The following is a 22,815-nucleotide window of genomic DNA, read 5'->3' as shown; positions in this document are numbered from 1 at the left end:
TAAGCATTTATTTAATTTCATTTTTTTCTTCAGTTTGTTGTTTAATTGCTTATTTGGCTTATATATACAGCTTGTTTTTAGCTTAAATTATCTCTTGAATCTTTCCACGAGAAAAGCACACAACAAGTACTCTCTGCAATCTCCTTTGACAAACTGTTATTTCACCAAGGTCAACATTCAGTGGGAGATTCTTTGTTTTTGCTTTCTAAAATGTATGCATAAATAAAACACCATTTCCTAGCCAGCAAGGTCAATGAAAGATTCTTTGTTTCTCCTTTCTAAAATGTATGCATAAATGAAACACCATTTCTAGCTTATTTTATTCTTTAGCCTGTCTGTCTGTAAAATAAAAAAAAAACCCTGATCTAACAGTTGCCCTTGAGGTACCTTGATGAAAGCCTACTGGGACCTATTACTGTAACTACCTTATGTTTATATTGCTAACTACTGTATTTAGCTTTTATGCTACTTGACTTATATTCTGAAAATAAAATAAAAAATATTTGATAAACCTGCAATTTTACTTTTGACCACTAGGTGTCACTTGATTATTAATGCCCTGTTTGGATTAATGTTTTTTAACTTTATGATCTGAATAAACTTGCAATTTTAAATTTGACCACTAGGTGTCACTTGAGCATTTATGACCTATTTGGATTGAAATCTCTTAACTTTATGATTTGATCTTATATTACCTAGATTTAGTGTGCGGGGAGTGCCTTCTGTGTGGAGTCTGCATGTCCTCCCCGCGGTCGAGTGGTCTCCGAAAGACATGCATAAATGAGCGTGCCTTCGCTGAAGATTGGGCGTCGGGCTGGCAACTCGGCACCATAAAAAAATCTACTGCCAATCATTAGCAGACTGGAGTTCCGCTGTGGTGACCCTTTACCGGGAAAAGCCAAAAAGACAGACAAACAACATTACCTAGATTTGTAGTCTTTAGAGTATTCAAGTGAGTGATATATTTAACTCTCCCTTTTTTCTGTAGGAAGAGGTCTTGAAAAATTTATTTGTATACTGTACCATGCTTTTTTTTCTGAAACTGGCCCTTCTCTGCAACCGAGCTTTTCTTAACATAGGGTTAGTCTGCAGATATATACACTCCTCTTGATTTTTTTTTACTTTTACTTACTTAAAACTTATACTTTATGATAGGCCAAAATTTCTGAAAACCTACATAATTTAGCAGCTGATGGTTGTACTTTATTATTTGCTTAGCCAATAATTTTGGCATGTAGGGCAAATGTTCACCTTGTTCTGCATTATACACATACAACCTTACTCCAGGGACTGGACTGGTAACTTTGCACTGTGCCCTTTTATTAGCATTTTCTGCATGTCTAGGATCTTTGCCAGATTTGCCTCAACTGTTGAGCCCACTTGGCTCACCTTTGTTATACCTTTTATCATAAATTTCTTTTACTGCATTGGATATAGAGGAAATCCCCTCCTTGGCAACTTCTTCTGCTACATATTGTATAGCCTATCAAGCATGATGGCTGTTTGCTGAAAACAAATTGAAATCTGCACTAAAAAGATAACTTTATAGATGGTCTTTAAGCATAATTACCATATTCTGTATTAACTTGTGACTATACATTTTATTTAAATATATTTTATAACACTACTTACCTTTCTTAACTTTAATGAATATTTATGAGCTATAAAAGTTTACTAAAACCTATACTTTCTGTATTTTAAGTCTATACCTTTGCATTTTCTAATTCCTGACTAATTTAAAATGCACTGCAATTTGTAAATGTGCACTTTAATCTGTAAACTAATTAACATATTAAGCCTGCCCTGTTATGCCTTTAGTGCATTGAATAACTATAATAAGCCTGTAGAAATAATTCTGTTACTTTACCCTTAACTAATGACTGAATAATGTAATAAGCTTGTTATAAATAAGTATGTTGCTTTACCTTTAACTAATGACTGAGTAATGTAATTACAAATAAATCTGTTATGGAGTCAGAGCCTGAATGGCTAACTGAAGGCAGCAGAGTTTTCCAGCTCTTTAAAGTAGTATAGAATACAGGAATTAAAATATTTTTTTTTACTAACAAAAACACCCAGAAAAGATAGATGAAAACTGATATACAAATTTACAAACGTGGCTATCTGTAAGAGTTTTCCTGTCAAAATATATTGGAGACTATTATAAATGATAGAAATGAGCACTTCAAAGAACTCTCACTCTGATCTAACACTAAAAAAGGAACTACAACTTATGACCACTACACTGCAAGAACTGTCATTGAAAATGGATGACTTTAAAGAAAATCTACAGAATCTAAAAGAGAATTTTCAAAAATAAACAGATGTATTTAAAGAAATGCTTCAACAACATCAGACTAAAATAAACATAGAGACTTATTTCAGTGATGTTGAGGGAAGACTCAAGGAAGAAGAAACCCAGAGAGTTCTCTTCAAACAAAATACTTGGCTTCTCAATAAAGTGGATGACTTAGAGAATAGGGAGAGAAGGACAAACATTATGATTTTGGTCTACCAGAGAAGACAGAAGGTGGAGACATCATTTCTTTTCTAAAGACATGGATTCCAGAAATATTAGACCTTAAAGAAAAAAGGGGGAAATAAGCTTTTATACCCAAATCAGCATTTTGCCATACAAGTCAATGGCATGCATAAAACAACAATACCAGGGAATAGTAGTTGCTAAGGGGGAAGGGTCAGTGTGAGTGTAGTCAGGAGTGGCCTTAGGTCAACTGGTGCCCTAGGCAAAAGGGCTCCACAGCGCCCCCATCACACCACCCTGTGCTCCCATCCTGGTCTACCTACACCAAATAAGTACTGGAAAAATGCCCCTACTAGAGTGGCGCTCTAGGCGACTGCCTAGTTGGCCTATGCCTAAGGCCAGCTATGAGTGTGGTAACAATGAATTAGCATTCTGGTTTATGTAAATGAGGGGATTGATACTGAATCACAGATTTCCTCTCGGTGTTAGCTTGCACCCAACCGTGTAGGTGCAGCAACACCATTGCATAAGTCTAAGAGGTAGATGACCTCATAATGGGGAGTGTCATGCATGCTGTAAGCTTATTGGAGCTGTGTGGCTTGTGTTTGCCCTTAGCTAAGCAAAGTTAAGGAAGGGGGTGTATCTGAGGCTGCCTAGCAGCATCTACATTGCCTAAATAGGTGTGCACGCCATGCACCGGGTTTTAAATAAAAAAAAAAAAAAACACAGAAAATAGCAGCTCTGTTCACATCTGAGCACTGGGTATGTGCAGCATGCCTCAGAGCTTAAACGGGAAGGCAAAGGGAAGGGAAAACAGCAATAGGAAGGCAATCAAGGAGAACTAGCATAGCTGGCAGGTGAAATGAAAGTAAAATCCAAATAATTTATTAGGAAGTTGTTAGCTCTTTCATGCACATAAGTCAAGTGCACTTCTTCAGACAACATTACAAAAAAGAACGCTGATTATATATAAACCATGATTAGGAATTCATTGAAATCAGCTGATTCTTGTTAACTTTTAAAGGACCATTCCATTAAAAAGCCTGCCATTTAAATATTCTTAAATATTTAACATAAAATATATATACTATTACTGTTGTAAACAAAAATATGCAAGAGAATTTTAATATACAAAATAATTCATTACATTCAATTATAAATACAAATACAAAAAGCTGCTTAAAAAATCTTGCTAAAAATAATATATATGTATGTATACCATAGCATATAAATATATAGAACAGAACAACAACATTTTGGAACAAATCAAATTATTTAACGTTCCAAAGCTTTCAGCTTAAGTAAACATTTGATGGCACAGACATCATTGATGCCTGGATAAACATAGGCATTAGTTTTAAGCTGCCACCAAAGTTCTTGCTCTTCTAATTTTAGATGCCATGGGCCACCCCTGGGATACTTGTTGAACCACCATAAATTTAAAACTGTGTGAGTTAAATTTAAGAATGTGTATAGCCAAGGCGTTAATGTTGCTACCTTTTATTATGGCGTAAACATGTTCATAAATTCTTTGTTTTAGGTGTCGTTCAGTTTTGCCAAAATAAAATGTAGGGCAAGATTGACAGGTAGCAATATAAACAACACCTTGGCTTTCACAATCAAATCGATTGGTAATATTGTATTTATTATTCCTCACATGAAAATAATTACCTGTTTGTATGTATTTACAATAACTACATCTACCACACTTAAACATACCTACTTGTTTTTTATAATAATTATTTTGATGTTGGTGTGGTAGTTCAAACAAAGATTTAAAATTCGAACCTCTTCTGAAAACCATAGTGGGTTAGGGACCGAGTATTTTCTTAAGAGAATGTTGTTCTGCTATAATGTCCCAATTAAAATGTAGTACATTCCTAATTTGTAAGGATAAATCATTATAAGTGGTTATAAAGCTGGTTGCATTTTCACCTTGATCATTGTTATGTCGGGAATGTATGGTATCATTTCCAAGCTGTATAATCACATTGCAATCAACTTCAGTTGTATACCCTTTAGTCAAAAGGGGTCCCAACAATTTATTATGTCTTTTAGAATTTACTTCTTCATATAGGTTTTTAATAATTTTTAGGGGATATCCATGGTTAAGGAACATGGTTTCTAGAAGTCTGCATTCCTGATAAAAATCTTCATCCTTAGAACACATCCTAGACGCACAAACTAGTCGTCCTTTAATTATTCCTCTTTTCTGAAAAAATGGATGCTTGCTAGTGAAATGAAGAAATGAATTACTATAAAATGGTTTCCTATATATTAAGGTTTTAAACCTATTGAATACCAAATCCTTATGAAGCTGAATGTCCAGAAAGTTGATACACAAATCATTATACTGATGTGTAAATTGTAAAAATGAAGTGAAGGAAGACATAGTATCAACCAACTGTTCAGCATCAGTATTAGAACCCTTCATTATAATCAGAATGTCATCCTGGTAACGTGTATACCAGATGACACTCTTCTTAAACAATGAATGAGGAAACAAATATGCACGCTCCCTATATGCCATAACGGCATTAGCGAAGCTCGCTCCACAAGGGGAGCCCATGGCGACACCTGTTTTTTGTAAATAAAATTCGCATTGAAACATGAAGAAGTTATTCTTCAAAATTACATCCAACAAGGAAATAATTAAATCAATTGTTGCGCCTGGTACATGTTTTAAAAGAAGAAATTCTCTTACCCATTCCATGCCAAGCTCTTGTGGGATAATGGTATACAAATCTTTGACATCAATGGTCAAAAACGTATAAGAGGCATCAAATGTAATGGTATTAAGATGATTTAAAACATGCCATGAATCACGGCATATTTGAGCCTCTGTCTTAAGTACTTCTTTCAATTTTACATCAACCCATTTTGCACATGCATAAGTGATAGATTTACGGCCATCGATAATGGGCCTAAAAGGGGGGTTCTGCATATTTTTATGTAACTTCGGAACCCCAAATATAACAGGTGTTAAAGGTGCTGGTATGGAAAGGTAATGGTAAGTATCTAGTGGTATACTAGCTTCAATAAAAAGATCGCTCAAAAAAATTTTTATATTAGAATAAGCTTGGTTGAATTCATTTAAAGAAATCTAACTATAGTGAGAGGGGAAAGCATATGAGTCATCTTACTTATATAATCTGTCTCGTACATTAAAATTAACCCACCCCCTTTGTCAGGCTGCATGACTCGAATTTTGTTAGATCTAATGAATGTAATAAATTCCTTAACTCCATGTTCATCACTGTTTTGATTGGAACTACCATTGCAATAAAAATCAGAAATAACAGCACGAAAATGCATTTCAGACATTCTTTCAAACAATGCAATATTATGTTCCAATAGAGGATTGAACGTACTTGCAACATGAACATCAGATGCAATTCTATCAGCATTAGCAAACATAACCTTTAAATTAAGCTTTCGTGTAAATAATTTAAGGTCACAAGGTACCTGTGATATATTAGGTTTGGTTTGAGGAACAAAGTTAAAACCTTTGGCCAGTAGGTCAACTACATTAGGTGAAACAAACAAGGGTGTAAAATTATAAACATTAAAGTCTTTATTACTGCTTTGTAAAATGGTTAACTGAGTTTGATTTCTTGTAGAAGTTACCTCTTTCGTTTGTTGTTTTTCTTTCGTTGCGGCCGTTGATTCCAATTGTTCTGGGTTCCGGTATATGTAGGCGCCTTCGTGCCCTTGTGAAAACCCGAATTATTATTAGAATAAATTGGTTTGTTTATCTTAGTTGTAATGAAATTGTTGTTTTTGCTTGGAAATGCGTTCGCTGTGCCTGATGCCATTGCCGAAGTTAGAACTACCGTTCTCGTCATGGATTGCATCAACGATGTTGTCATCAAAAGTGTCGTTGCTCCTTTCCGTATCCATGGTGACAGCGGACGGCCGTCCATTGGTAATACCTTCCGATTGATTGGGAGGGTCAGGATAGGCACTATTGTGTTTGTAAGCTAAAGTATCCCGGCTTAGTTTACGTTTTTTGGTATCCATCATTTTATTCAATAGTGCTTCAATGCTACTGAAAATTCTCCTATAGTCAAATTCGTATCTGGGGAATTCAGGATCAATGACAATATCATGATCCAGATCATCCAGAGCCTGCTTCAGATCTAATAATTGCTTCTCGTACTGTTCAATGAGGATTTGTAAAAAGTCAAGTCCTTGTTTGTTGAAAAACTGGATTCATTTAATATGGAAATCTGAACCTTTGATGGTACCAGAAGGAAATTTCCATTGGCATACGCCTTTAGGAACAATTGTCAACCTAATGCACTCTTTAAAATACAATATTTTGATTTGCAGCTTCTTGTACTTAAGTAAAAGTTGATCAAATGATTTTAACTTAGAAACAATGTTGTTATTGGTTTCTTCTTGTTCAGAAATATTTGTAGTCTCTCATTCTGTTATGCCGAGAAAATTAGGTGTATTAATAAAATCATTAAGTTGGGGCAATGCTCTTGAATCTGTGCGTTGAATAACTTGATTACCATTATTAGTTAAACCAACGCTAACACCATTGACTACTTGATTATTGTTAGTGTTAGTAGATGAACTTGGTAAATTCAGTTCAGCATTACCTGATAAAGGCAGGTTATTAGATGGAATGATACCCGTGTTAAACGTAACTCCGGGTTTAGGTCGAACCACTGTTTCAGCATTGTTTGTTGTTTTAGAAATATTCTTCGCTAGGTCATCGACCCATTGGGTCAGTTGTTGTATTAGAGCTGTAAGATGCCCAATAGAGACCTCTTCACGATTAGAAAGTCCTGAATTGTTAGGACTTGAATCAAACAAGGATTGAGAACCTGCGTCGCCACCACTGACAGCCATGAAACAAAAAAACAGAACCAAACTGAGAAAAACAAAAGCTGATGACTGCAGTAAAATCCAAATAATTTATTAGGAAGTTATTAGCGCTTTCATGCACATAAGTCAAGTGCACTTCTTCAGACAATATTACAAAAAAGAACGCTGATTATATATAAACCATGATTAGGAATTCATTGAAATCAGCTGATTCTTGTTAACTTTTAAAGGACCATTCCATTAAAAAGCCTGCCATTTAAATATTCTTAAATATTTAACATAAAATATATATACTATTACTATTGTAAACAAAAATATACAAGAGAATTTTAATATACAAAATAATTCATTACATTCAATTATAAATACAAATACAAAAAGCTGCTTAAAAAATCTTGCTAAAAATAATATATATGTATGTATACCATAGCATATAAATATATAGAACAGAACAACAACTTTTTGGAACAAATCAAATTATTTAACGTTCCAAAGCTTTCACCTTAAGTAAACTACCTTTATTATGGCATAAACATGTTCATTTTATTTTGGCAAAACTGAACGACACCTAAAACAAAGAATTTATGAACATGTTTACGCCATAATAAAAGGTAGCAACACTAACGCCTTGGCTAAACACATTCTTGAATTTAACTCACACAGTTTTAAATTTATGGTGGTTCAACAAGTATCCAAGAATCCCAGGGGTGGCCCATGGCATCTAAAATTAGAAGAGCAGGAACTTTGGTGGCAGCTTAAAACTAATGCCTATGTTTATCCAGGAATCAATGATGTCTGTTCCATCAAATGTTTACTTAAGCTGAAAGCTTTGGAACGTTAAATAATTTCATTTGTTCCAAAAAGTTGTTGTTCTGTTCTATATATTTATATGCTATGGTATACATACATATATATTATTTTTAGCAAGATTTTTTAAGCAGCTTTTTGTATTTGTATTTATAATTGAATGTAATGAATTATTTTGTATATTAAAATTCTCTTATATATTTTTGTTTACAATAGTAATAGTATATATATTTTATGTTAAATATTTAAGAATATTTAAATGGCAGGCTTTTTAATGGAATGGTCCTTTAAAAGTTAACAAGAATCAGCTGATTTCAATGAATTCCTAATCATGGTTTATATATAATCAGCATTCTTTTTTGTAATGTTGTCTGAAGAAGTGCACTTGACTTATGTGCATGAAAGCGCTAACAACTTCCTAATAAATTATTTGGATTTTACTTGGATTTTACTGCAGTCGTCAGCTTTTGTTTTTGGCAGGTGAAATGTAGCAGAATCAGCCAATTACACAGGCAGCAGCCCAGCACACTACTATAAACTTATGCAAACACCTGTCAGTCTGGTTTTCCCACAAACTCTACACCACAGGTGTACACAGAAGGGGAAATTTTACATGACAAAACTAACAAAATGTTAAGGGCTGCTGTTGCTCTCATACATCAATATATACAAGAGGCTGAGGGTGGTGAGTATGTGAATGCTGATGACCATCCCACAGTGAGGAAAAGGAGAAGAGTGTACAGACCCTGGGTAACCTACCAGTAGCTACATGAGCTGGAGTTAGTGGAGCGCTATAGGGTGGACAGGGACAATCTGCAGCAAATTGTTGAGCTGTGCCGGCCCTGCCTCACAAACAGAATCAACAGGGGGGAACCCATCCCAGTGGATACCAAGGTATGTGTAGGCTTAAAAATACTAGCCACAGGTACCTTCCAAAAGGCAACTGGGGATATCATGGGGATCTCACAGGCATCAGCATCCAGGGTACTCCACCAGTTTCTGGATGCCATGTCAGCACATGCTGGTGAGCACATATATTTCAACACCCATGAGGCGTTGACTAGCAATATGTGTCTCTTCCACCAAATAACAGAATACCCTGAGATAGTGGGTGCTATAGACTGCACGCACATACACATCAAAGCACAACATGACAAGTCAGGTAAGGTCTACATAAACCGCAAGGGCTTCCCCTCCATCAACTGCCAGGTCATGTGTGATGCCCAGGGCATTATCTTGAATGTGTGTGCTGGAAGTCCTGGAAGCTAGCACGACTTCCACATCTGGCATATGACACAGCTGTACTAGTCATTTGCCAGTGGGGACATCCCTCTTAGCCACATAATGGGGGATGCTGGCTATGCACTGGAGCCGTGGCTGATGACACCCCTCAGAAATGCACGCACACCTGAACAAGAACTCCATAATGAGGCACATGCACAAACCAGAATCATGATAGAGCATTTGTTTGGGATGCCCAAGTCATGGTTCTGCTATCTGGACATATCAGGTGGAGTCTTGCAGTACTCTCCAGCTACATGTACACAAATGTTCATAGTATGTGCCATGCTACACAATATGATCCTGCGGAAACAGCTGCAGCAGGAACAGCACAGGGCAAGGCCACACAGCCCCCCACCACTGCCAAGGCCATCACAGGCACAGAGTAACTCAGAGGAGGAATTACCTGAGCCTGCCCATGTAGGCAGAAGGAGGCATGCCCAGTATGCCCAGACAAAGCAAAACATTGCACATACACTAACACGGTAGGAACCCAGGAAATGACACCTCTCTCTGACTCACACATACAGTAAAAGGGAAGCCAAACATGACACTACCTGTGCTTTACCATGTATAGGGAGTGTACTATGTGCATCCAACATAGTCAGCCCTCCAACACCGTCCTCAATACTGCCCAGCCACAAGGTAAGTCACTCTTCCTATCAATTACTGAATGGAGTAGTATGTTCTGATAGTTGTATCTATGGTATGGACATGAGCATGCAAGTGAATCAGGTGACTGAATGGGATGGCAGCAGATAGTGGACACCTATATGGGCAGCATGAAATCCATAACAAATACTGGTGTCAACATACTAGGCAGTACTAGACAAGGTGACAAATCCTACTGCAGCACATGTGGTGGCCCAAATATGTGTCCATAGGACACACACATGCATGTCAGTGAGGCTCACATACTCACCACCAGCCTCAGCCAGCAGGACATAGGTTCATAGATTCATAGGTTCGTACTAGGCTATCTGCCCTAGGGCATTTATAAGCCTAGCCAGAGTGTGTGTGGCTTTCACCACCCCTTAGGATGAGAATACTACGCCCATTTAGGGTTTAGTTTACTGTGCCTCTGTCTAGTAGTGACACAGAGATGACCCTTAGGGTAAACCTACGATCTCCCATCCACTCGTCAAGACTTCTCTTGAATAGAGTTAGTGAGGGGCTCTGCCTAACATGGACTGGGATTCTGTTCCAGAGTGTAGGGAGCCTCTGGGTTATGAATCTGTCCCTCCAGCATGTCCTATTTATTTCTGTGTTGAGGTTTAAGTCTCTTGCTCTTGTGGCTCTGATGGATTTGGATTTTTTGAGGTGGAGCATGTCCATTAATTCCGGATTGGACATGGCCTTGTACGTTAGGCATAGGTCACCCCTGAGTAGGCGGTATGCGACTGAATAGAGCTGGAGTTTTTTCAGTTGGGCAGCATATGACATATGTTTAAGACCCTTTATCCTCTTGGTGAGGAACTTTTGGGGTCTTTCCAACTGCTGCATGTGTCGGGTAAGATACATCCCAAATGGGGCATTGTACTCAATCATTGGCCTAATAAGAGATGAGTACAGGGGCACGATAACCTCTCTTGATCTAGATGTGAAACCCTTCATGATAAGGTGGGCAATATAGAAGGTCTTCCTAACCACTTTGGCAATGTGAGTGTCAAATGAGAGGTTACTGTCAACCTGGGTCCCTAGGTCCCTGATTACCTCTTCCATACTTAATGGATTACCACCTATGTGGTAATTTGTGGGTACCTTGTTTTTCCCAAAGGGGATACATTTTTTGGCGTTAAGCTTAAGGCCATGGCTCTGGCACCAATTATCCATTTCTATGAGTCCTCTCTGAAGGATGTTTGTGTCCGCTGGAGTATCAATTATGGCGCCCAATTTGCAGTCATCTACGAACTTTGTCAGCCACAATCCTCCTATGTTTGCCTGTACCTCGGAAAAATAAATGCCAAACAAGAGGGGTCCCAGAAGTGAGCCCTGTGGGACACCGCTTGTGACTGGCTTAGAGTCTGACATAGCTCCAGCAACTCTGACCCTGTGGGTTCTGTCCTTGAACCAGTTTGCAACCCATCTCGTGACATATGGGTTTACATTTAAGCTGGTGAGTTTGTCTATGATGCCCGAGTGTGGTATTGTGTCAAAGGCTTTTGCAAGGTCAAGGTAGGCTGTGTGAACTGCCTTACCTTCATCAATGGCCTTAGTGACGGTTTCAAAAAAGTCGACCAAGTTCAAAAGGCAGGATCTGCCCTTGACAAAGCCAAATTGGGCAGGATCCAATGTCTGTAGGTCCCCAATGTCTTTGTTTATGAGTTCCATAATGATCCTCTCCATAGCTTTGCAAACTAGGCTCGTCAAGCTTATGGGGCGGTAATTTCCAGGGTCCGTAGAAGCACCGCCTTTGTGAAGTGGGACCACTTTTGCCATACGCCACTCTCTGGGTATGTATCCTGTAGTAAGGCTAAGATTAAACAGCAGCCTTATGTTTGGGTTTAGTTCTTCTTGGAGTTCATGTAGCACACAGCCCGGGACACCGTCCGGTCCCATTGATGCTGTGTTTTTAGCTTTAGAGAGGGCGACTCTCACCTGGGCATCTGAGATGTTAGGGAGGCTACACTCTGCTGGGATAGTTATTTCTCCTTTTGGGGGGGAGGGGGAGGAGAAATTTGCACTGAACCTATCTGCCAGAATGTTGGCAATGTCAGTGGGTTCAGTGTATTTATTGTCATTTTGGACTAACTCTGAGCATATATGGGAGTTTCCACCCAGGTTTCTAGCATAGCTAAAGAAGGCCTTGTGATTGTCTTTTGTGTTTTTTTGCGATTTTTCTCTCAAAGTTGGCCTTGGATGATTTTATGAGTGATTGTAGTTTTTTGCTAGTACTGATCAGAGATGCCTTCCCATTTAGGGATTTTGCTCTGTCATGTAGTAGCTTCCTCCTTCTGTTGTAAAGTTTGTTTATGGCTGGGGTCCACCAGACCGGGCGCCTGCCTTTGGGGGAATGGGTCTTGGTTTTATTTGGGATTGCATGATCCATGCATTCTTGAAGGTGCCTGTAGAAGGCATTTGCAAAGGATTCAGCAGTGTGGGTTGTGGTTTCCACTGGCCCAGGGACCTTGAAGGATACCACTTCAGTCTTAAGAAGTGTGAAGTTGGCTTTTGAGAAGTTCTTCACTGTGGTCTTTTGTGCAGGGGGTGGGGGCTGGATGTGGATTTCCAGTGAGATTAATTTATGGTCTGATCTTACCAATGAGGGATATACTTCCGGTGTGGAGCATTTTGTCCCCGTGTTTGTGATGATCAAGTCTAGTATATTGTCTCCTCTTGTGGGAATGGTGACTAGTTGTTCCATCGCATTGGAGTTTATGAATTCTAGGAACCTTTGGGCTAGGGTGTTTGGGCTTGAGTAATGTTCCCAGTCTATGTCTGGGTAGTTGAAGTCTCCCAATATGATGGTATTTGGAGAAACATTCATACTCTCCAGTGTCTTCAGGAAGGCTGTGTGGGTTTCCTGAGTTTGAGAGGGTGGTCTGTAGCATGCTACAAATTGTAAGGCAGTTTTTCCTATGGTTAGTTGCACCTGGATGGTCTCCAATGCTTCGTGCATTGCCACTAACCTGGAGGTGTGGGTATCTTTGATGAATATGGATACTCCCCCCTCCTTTTGTGGTTCGGTCCAAGTTTTGGGGCCGGAAAGCATGATATGAGGTAAAACCTGATAGTGCTGGGGTGCTCTCAGGAGCCTTGAACCGGGTTTCAGTCACTGCACAGGCATCAATGTTCTCCATACTGAGGAGTGCTTCGAGGGCGTGCATCTTGAGGTTTAGACTTCTGGCATTGAGCAGCATTACCCTTATTTTTTTCCACTTGTGTTTTCTAGGGAGGTAGGTTTGTCATTTGAGCCTTGCCTAAAAAGGCACTATGGGGGTGGCAAGAGCCTTGGCCAATATCCGGAAGCCCAGGGGTGACAGGTGCAAGCCATCCCTTGCGAAGCAGCGTGGCTTGTCGAGCATGTCATCCCAAGCAGACAGACATTGGATCCCCTTTGAATGACACCAGTAATTAAGCCAATTGTTAAAACTGATCATTTTGTCTTTGTACTGTGGCATCATTCTTGGTGAGGGTAAGATGCTGCTCAGGGTCAGGGTCGTACCGGCCTGGGCTACATAATCAGAGAGCTCCTCTATGTCTCTTTTCATGTAGTCCAGGGAGATATGTCTCAGGTCGTTCACACCGGCATGTACAATGACTGAGTCATATTTGTACTTGCTGTGGAGTGACCTGAGTGCTTGTGTTATGTGGCGGATTCTAGCTCCCGACAGGCAGCTTACTGTGACCTTTTCCTTGTTCAGTCTGGTGAGCGGGACGTCAGTGTGTCTGACTATGGAGTCACCTATTACAAGTGTGTCTGGCATGTTGTTTGGCCTTAAGGGCTGTGACTGTTTAGCACACTGACTTTGTGAAATATGTGTTGCATGTGCTATGTCTTGAGGTGGTGGTTGCTTGGGTGTCTGCTTTGGAGGCCTCTGTTGTTTTGGTAGATTTTTAATCAGCGCCTCCGAGCATGTTTTTGGGTGTTTATGTGTTTGCTTTGCAGTTGTGATAGTTCTATGTGAGACTGGATTTGTGGTGTGCATGGTTACCTTCTCCTCCTGCCTGGTCTTGCCAGTACTGAACTGAGAGAGCTCAGCCTCCATTTTGGTTATATAGTTGCATCTCTCGCATATATTTGTATTTGTTGGGAGGAGGAGAGGGTTGTCTGTGTACATGAGGCAATTGTAACATTGCCTCAAGATTCCCAGATTCACCAGCTGAACAGGAGAGGATGCCAGCAACTGACCCTTAGACATGCTAGAATAGTGAAAAAGATTGTTGTGTAACTGAGTCAGAAAGGATCTATAGGGAAATGGGTACTCAAGGGAATTTAGGTGAAAGAAGTACTTTCTTTTGTTTAAGAGTGCTTTACCTGTATAAAAAATGCTTTAGGAGCATATGCTGAGCTTTTCAGTTAGAGAATAGGCTGTTTAGATTGCAAGTAGAGCAGTTATAAGGGAAAATTTGAAGAGTAGACTTTACGGAGCCAGAAATAGTTTAAACTTGATTAACCGGCACTGCCCTATGCTGCTCTATGAGCAACTTCGCGCTAATTTGCACTAAAACGCTGGGCTAAGGCCTCCAAATTATGGCAATGGTGAACAGCCCCCCTCCAGACCTACACAGACAGACTAAAACAGGTCTGGCAGTTGTATGTTAGTTCTGAAGGGTAAGAAGTCTGAAACTGAAATGTAGGTCAATAAAACCTAAGATCTGTAATCTACTGGTATGCCTTCAGTCTACATGATAGGTCAGAATACAATATGAAATGGAAGCCAACAGAGTTCCAAAATACCAGTACAGTCATAGCAAATGTTTAAAGTTGTCAGGTGTGCCCCTCCCACAATCCTATGCAGAAATCCAGTAACATGTAGAGGAGTAATATCAGTGGAGCACAGATTACCTGAGCTGGCCCAATCTACAGGATAAATTGTTGCATGTGTACATTATGCAGGGGTCTGTGTGTTAGTTTGTTGTGTGTTCAATATTGTCTGGAAGTGGTCAGCATATAGGCATGGAGGGTTGTATTTCTGGGGTCTATGGGCAGTACTATGGTTGACAGGGCCATGTTCCAACAACTGCAGTGCTAATCACAATGCTTCTCAGCAATACCCATGTCAGCAGTCGTCCAGATGTCAATATCTGTCACCATCTGAAAGATGGACATACCATGAATGTGAGCCCATACATACACACAGTACATGAGTGGAAGCACCCTAGACAGAGTTCATAAAATGTAACTGTCAATGGCACACAACTTTGGAATTGTACATACAGATTAGCAGCACATTAGTTGTTCGTGTAATATGGAATACTGATGTAGTCTGGCCAATCACTGGCAGACCACAAAAGGCACAGTTATGAATTAATGAGAAACTGCCTATGTCCCTGCACAAGGCAGCATAAGGGGAATATCCCAAGTATATATGTAAGTCAGCTGCAAGTAGCTTCATTATCACACATGCACTCAGCTCACCCCGCCATCAGCCACAAGTTTATCACATGTCATATCCTTGCTGTTGGGAATGAGTACAGTATGACCCCACTTCTGTATGGGAATGCCCACAGAATGCAGCATGCTAAAGAGGTGCTCTATGCAGGTGTGTCCCTAGCTGTAAGCAGCATGATGTCTGCATCCAGACCAATGGATCAATATAGACAGGAACTATTGCCATTAACACCTCGCACACTTACCCTGTCACCCCAGGGGAATCAACTGGCTCTCAGCCTGGAAATGTAGGAGTGACAGAATGCACTGGCCTGCTACAGATGGACTGTATCACTACCAAATGGCCTACAGTCCTCTGCCAAAGGCCTGTGCCTCACCCATAATGCCAATGTATGCTACCTCATGGGGTCCCAACTAACAACCTAACACAGTCAACAGAACACAAATGCAAGGCCACATTGACATATCCCAATAGCATGCCCCCCCCCATGTCCTACTGCATGAACTGTGGACTAATCCTTAAATACCTCTGGTATGAAGGACCAACTATAGGGATTCTTCTCAGATATCGCTGGCATAATGTTAGGAAGAGGCTGGAATAACAGAGTGGGGGGTGTAGAAGCATGGATGTCATGGAGTGTGTGAAGTCTGAAACTCTGATGTGTGCCCATATTACCCCTGCTTGCAAACCCAATAATGGGTGGCTACAAACCTGCTTGTAAACTGCAATGTGAAGGAGAACTGACCAGATATATGAGCCCTGTCTCTGGGTAACCTGGGTGAATCTGTACAGCTGAGAGGTATGGCCATGGCAGGATATGGCCATTCTCTTAAGTCAATATATGTACAAGAAGGGGATCCTCAGCCACCATAATACCAAGGTGCTGGACCATTTATACAGACCCATCAGCAAGTATCTCCTGCTACCCCTCCAGAATGGCAGGAGCATGCAAGAATGTGTAGGCTGTGGACCACAATACTGGACTCAGCTTTATTCATCTTGTATTTCCCAGGAAATAACTGTGAGCAAATAATTATATCAGTCAGTAGCTGATGACATAATACATCACAGTGTAAAACAGTACATATGTTTGAATATCTCTGCTAACACCAACCATGTAACGCAAGCAGCACAGACAGCAATAGTTACAGTATCCCCTATCTGTCACCCATTGTGACTCCATATTGTCAACCTTTCTACAGATATCCTGCAGAAACAGGTTGCTAGCTGTAGTTGTAGAGCACCAACCCATGGAATGGAGTACAACCCTACCTGGAATGGATTCACACACTCAGTACAGAAGGTCATACTGGGCATGCTCCTACACTTAGAGAAATGAAGCCCATGTCTGACAACACAGTGGATTATACAAATCTGTCATTCGCAAATGTCTGTGTACACACACCAAATTGTACACCATTTATGCTTCACACGTACATTGTATAGGAATACTCACACATATCCAAGGCCAACACACTATAATATGTCAAACATATACAAACAGAGATGTGGGTAAGAGAGCAAAAGTGAGTGATAGAGAGAATTCCATTATGAGGCCTGTCCCACCCACTACACATCCAATTGGCTGATATCACATGGTGTGCTGACGTCAATCACTGTAGACATTTTTTTGGTAGCCCTCAGCCCTATAGTGCCTGTGGTGCTTGTGATAACTGTGTAACATGAAAGTACAAATCAGTATTCATGTAGCATTTGTATACTCAGTCCTGTCAAATGTAAAATAGTGTGTGACTGGGTGTGTGTGTTTCCAGAGGAATGATTTATGGCCCACACACTGCACTTCCCATTGCCCATGTTAGCACTCCTGCTTATGTCAGTCACCTGGAAATAACCCTTTGGCCAAGTCTCAGCTCTGTAAGTTACGTAGTGCTTGTGATAACTGTGTAATACTGTAGTGAAGAAAACTATTTAGGTAGGAGTTCTAATCCCAGACATGGCAACTTTTAAACTCTGTGTGTCTGTGTGTGTGTGTGTGTGTGTGTGTGTGTGTGTGTGTGTGTGTGTGTGTGTGTGTGTGTGTGTGTGTGTGGAAATGAATGATTTTGAGGCCACTTGCACTCACTACACCTCCCATTGCCCTACTTTAGCATGCCTGCTGATGCCAGTCACCTTGAAATAACCCTTTGGCCAGCTATCAACTACTGTAGTGTAAGCAACTTGTTGGGAGTTCTAATCTGGTGGGGCAGCTGTGAATGATCTGTGTTTGTGTATTAGTGTGTGTTGTCTTTTGACACCTGATTTTTGGACATTCACACATACTACACTTCCTTTACCCCTCCTTTGGCCAGCTATCACCCCTGTAAGCTACATGGCACTCGCGATGACTATGTACTACTGTAGTGTAGCAAACTAGTTAGGTAGGAGTTCTAATCCTGGTTTTGGCAACTGTGATAATGTCTGTGTTTGTGTGCGAGAGTGTGTGTGTCTTTACTGACACCTGATTTTGAGGACATTCACACATACTACACTTCCTTTACCCCTCCTTTAGCACTGCTGCTGATGTCACTCACCTTCAAAGATACCTTTGGACAATTCTCCAACATATAAGCTCTGTGGCTCTTGTGAAAACTGTGTAATACCATAATGTAGCAAACTAGTGAGGTAGGAGTTTTAATCCAGGTCCTAGCAACTGTGATAATGTGTGTGTTTGTGTGAGAGATTGCCTGTGTCTTTGCTGACACCTGATTTTTTGGACATTCACACATAATACACTTCCCTTACCCCTTCTTTAGAACTGCTGCTGATGTCACTCATCTTCAAAATACCTTTGAACAACTCTCTAGCATATAAGCTCCATGGCACGTGGAATAAATGTGTAATACCATAGTGTATCAAACTAGTTAAGTAGGAGTTCTTATCCTGGTCTGGGCAATTGTGATACTGTGTGTGTGTGTGCGTGTGTGCGTGTGTATGTGCGTGTGTGTGTGTGCGTGTGTGTGTGTGTGTGTGTGTGTGTGTGTGTGTGTGTGTGTGTGTGTGTCTTTGTTGACATATGTTTTTGTGGACATTCACACTTACTACACTTCCCTTATCCCTCCTTCAGCACTGCTGCTGATGTCACTCACCTTCAAAGACACCTTTGGACAACTCTCCAACATTTAAGCTATGTGCTGCTCGCAATAATTGTGTAATACCATAGTGTAGCAAACTAGTTAGGTAGGAGTTCTAATCCTGGTCCTGGCAACTGTGATAATGCGTGTGTTTTTTTGTGAGAGAGAGTGTGTGTGTCTTTGTTGACACCTGGTTTTGTGGACATTCACACGTACTACACTTCCCTTTAGAACTGCTACTGCTGATGTCACTCACCTTCAAAGATACCTTTGGACAATTCTTCAGCATATAAGCTCTGTGGCACTTGCGATAACTGTGTAATACCATAGTGTAGCAAACTAGTTAGGTAGGAGTTCTAATCCTGGTCTGGGCAACTGTGATAATGTGTGTGTTGGTGGAAAAGAGTGTGTGTGTCTTTGTTGACCTCTGATTTTGTGAACATTCACACTTACTACACTTCCCTTACCCCTCCTTTAGCACTGCTGCTGATGTCACTCACCTTGAAAGATATCTTTGGAGAGTGCTCTATCTTGTAAGCTTCGTAGCATGTGTGATAAATGTGTAACACTGTAATAGCAATACATAGCTAGGTAGGGGATTGAAACAAAGTGCTGGCAAGTGTGTGTGTTTGTCATCAGTTTCCTGTGTGGGTGGTAGGGTAATTGTGTAATAACAGGATCCATTGTGGTGTGAGTTTTGCTACATTATTATATTGAGGACCTATATCTCCCAATGTCCACATTATAAGGCCAACAGTTGTCAAACACTTTAGAGGTTGTTCTAGACAATCCAGAGCCATAAATGTCTACTGCCATGTGCAATGACTAAATGGCAGTATGGATTAGTGAACAATACATGCAACCATTATAATACCTGGAGACCACTCTCCACCCACAGATCATACACAAACATGCTTGGCGCTTTCTCTTTTCCTTTCTTCCTTTCTCTCTGTCTCTGTCTCTGTCTCTCTTGCTCTCTCTCTCTCTCTCACCCCCTCTCTGGTAGATGTGAAAAAATACATCTGTTTGCATAGGCAGCAGCTTCACTTTTGTAGGTAATGCTCATGATCAGCTGATGGTCTGTGCATGAATTGGAGTCCCCCACTTGCTAATTGCACGTGGAACAGATGTGATATCATTCCTATAGCCAATTGCATGGAAACACACTCCTATAACTAAGCAGTTCATATGGGTGCTAGCCCTTTTCCTTCACTGTGAGCAGGACCTCATGTGGGTGTCTGACAAACGGCATCACAGAGGGTAATTGGAAATACCTCTTACAACAAACACTGTAGAGAATGGCCAACAAACTGGAGGGGGATGTTCCAGACACGGGGACAGAATGTTACGTATTGCTGTTCTACATTTGAAGTAATGTTGGTTTAACAGGGTTTGTATGGATACGGCTGTTCTGCATGATTTAAAGTCTGGCATGACAGTGTTATGTGGTTGAGAAAACTCTCACCTGTAGGGCTATCTGCAGACTGGCCAGAGATTGGAGTCTTAGATGTGGTGTGTTACTCACACATTTTCTGTCTTTATAAATGCAGTAGCATATTCTGATGATTGCAGTCAGTAAATGGTAACATCCATGTGTGTTACTGACTTCATATCCCTCAGAAGAGATATGTCACAACAGACCCTGTTACACCAGCAATTTTCTGTTTATCACAGCGATATGTCAATATTGGCCCTGTGTTTGTGCCTCTGTCCCCCAAGTCTGTCGCCCTTTGTCAATATGCCATGTAGTAAGCGATGAATATGTACAGTATATCATTATTAAATGACATATTTCCTGATATTAAGCCAGTGATATATCAGACTGCCAGACATGTTATGTATAGGAGGCTTTATATTTGAAGACAAAACCTGGATATTCTGTTGTAGTCTGTACAGTAATGAGGTCTGTGTACTTATAGTGATTGATGATAGAGTGTCAGTATTGTGTAGCAGTGTATTGTGAATATGTTATTTGGCCTGTGTACAGACTGGGGTAGATGTCAGTGTTCTTGGACCTGTTCTATCTAACGTTGCATGGTGCTCAAGCGTCTGGTACCCTATCAGCTTATATGTTTGTAGGGCCAGACTTAGACATGTCCCATACCACAGTCAGGCATCAGACTACACTGTGAATTGGGCAAGTATATGTAGGGTTAGTGTATGAGTGGCAAATATGATGATGGATTTTGTTCACAAAGTCCATATACTGTACTATTAATTAGGCTTACCATACTGTGACTGTGTTGAGATTGGTTGTGGGTATGCACTTTCACACTGGTGCCTGTTACTGCATGCTGTTACATGCCTGTAGTGCCTGCTATATTTGCAATTACATGTGTTAGTGCTGTGGCAGTCTGCCTGTAGTTTAGACAGTGCCTGGTGACATGCCTAGCAGCTCAGTGTATTTACTCTAGTGTGATGTTATGTCCAGAAATTTGTCAGATGTTCTGTTGCCTGGCCATCATACCTGTTGTGTATTTCTGACAAAGCAGTGGGATGCTGTGAAGATGTGTGTCACTAACTTGTGGGCTTGGGACCTCTGCTCCTCCAGTTAATATGTATTAGGACAGACAGGAGGGTGTGAATGCATCAACTGTGTGAGCTTATCTACTCCCGTATTTGTGATATATCCCCATTTACATGGCTTTAAACATCCCATTTGTCAGGCTTGGTCCACATTTCTTGCACTAAGGGGCTCTGTGTATACCTCTCGACTGACCAGATTGTTTCAGACTGTCCTCTTTTATTGCTCATATTTCTGTTGTATTCCACAGGATCATTATTGTGATTTATGTGGTACTTCACTATGATGATTTTATGATGTCTGTCAGTAACTGATGGTGTACATGTCAGTTTCAGAACAGCCTTCCTTCACAATATGTATGCTGACACAACCCCGGTTACTGTAGCAACATTCTACATTTATAACTGCAATACTTACATTATTTTCCCTTGCACTAAGAGGTTGAGAGTTATGGTGCTGAGGTATGACTCCACTACATGTTATGGGCATATGTTTATATATATATATATATATATATATATATATATATAGTAAACGATTGTACTATCAAAGCAGTTGTTCACTACTATTCAGTACGTGTACTGAATGATATATTTGAAAAAGAGGTTTTTACAGCTCAGATGGCTTAGTGGTTAAGTGCTATGATTGTCCTGGGTTCAAGACCTATAAGGGTTGTTTATTTTGTTGCTAGGCAGAACAAGGACTGTTGGATACAGAGTGGTTAAGGCAGTTTTGAGCAGCTTTAAGCATGTTTGTGTGGGTTTGCACGACAGTAAGCCGTGCCAATGTACAATTAAACGAATATGCACTTACACCGTGTAGGCTTCGCTTACCAGTCCACAAATCTGCTTAGCATTTACATTTAAGCAATGCTTAAACCTGCTGTATAGCTCAGCCCTGGTAACCAGTGATTACTTTCCAGTCTGATAAAATAGCAGGGTAATGACATCTTTAATAAGTGTATTTAATTCCATGTACATAACAAGCTTCTATGTGGTGACATTACAGTAGTAAGGGGTGTGAGCATACTGTATGGGGCACCTAAGTATAGATGGGTAGTACCACAATCTTTTCTCTTTGTATTTGTTTCATACTTGGGTAGTATCCCAGGTTATATGGAGTCACACTTGCATGTATTGTATCATTGCATTACTACTTTTAACAGTGCTTTTCCAAGTAAGAGTAGATTTCAGATTGTAGTACTGGAACCATACACCACTGCATGCAAAGCTGGACTCTGAGTACTGACTATCGTGTTCTTGGTGTTTGAAATGTATGTTTTTAAGTATCTCCTATTGGATATTGATCTGATATGTTGATATTAACTGTAGACTACTATGTCTTTAGGACATGTCATTGAGGACTGCTGTCATGTACTAATGGCATACCTATCAATTTCAGACGTCTATCTTTCAAAACATTCATCCTAATGCATAACCTGTTGGCAATCGACTTTCTGTCTGTCCTCTGTACAGATGGGCAGATGTCAGGTATTCATCTTGGCTGCTTACATGCAATCTCTGATTGACTGACACTGACATGTCTGCCCAGCTGTGTTATGAATGCCACAGCTAGGAAACCCCACTCTATATGCACCACGTGCCATGGATACCTCAACCAGACTACCACAGTCAACAGAACATGTTTGAGTACATGTCCCTAACCCAGACACTGGCCATGTTATGCAATATATGTTGCATACATATCAGTTGGTGCACCTCACTGACCCTCTTCAAAAGAAAACCAGATGAGTGGAAA

Source organism: Protopterus annectens, chromosome 3.part0 (genome assembly GCF_019279795.1).
Source record: "Protopterus annectens isolate FY-2018-M chromosome 3.part0, PAN1.0, whole genome shotgun sequence".
Lineage (NCBI taxonomy): Eukaryota > Metazoa > Chordata > Ceratodontiformes > Protopteridae > Protopterus > Protopterus annectens.
Note: the sequence above shows the minus strand (reverse complement) of the source record.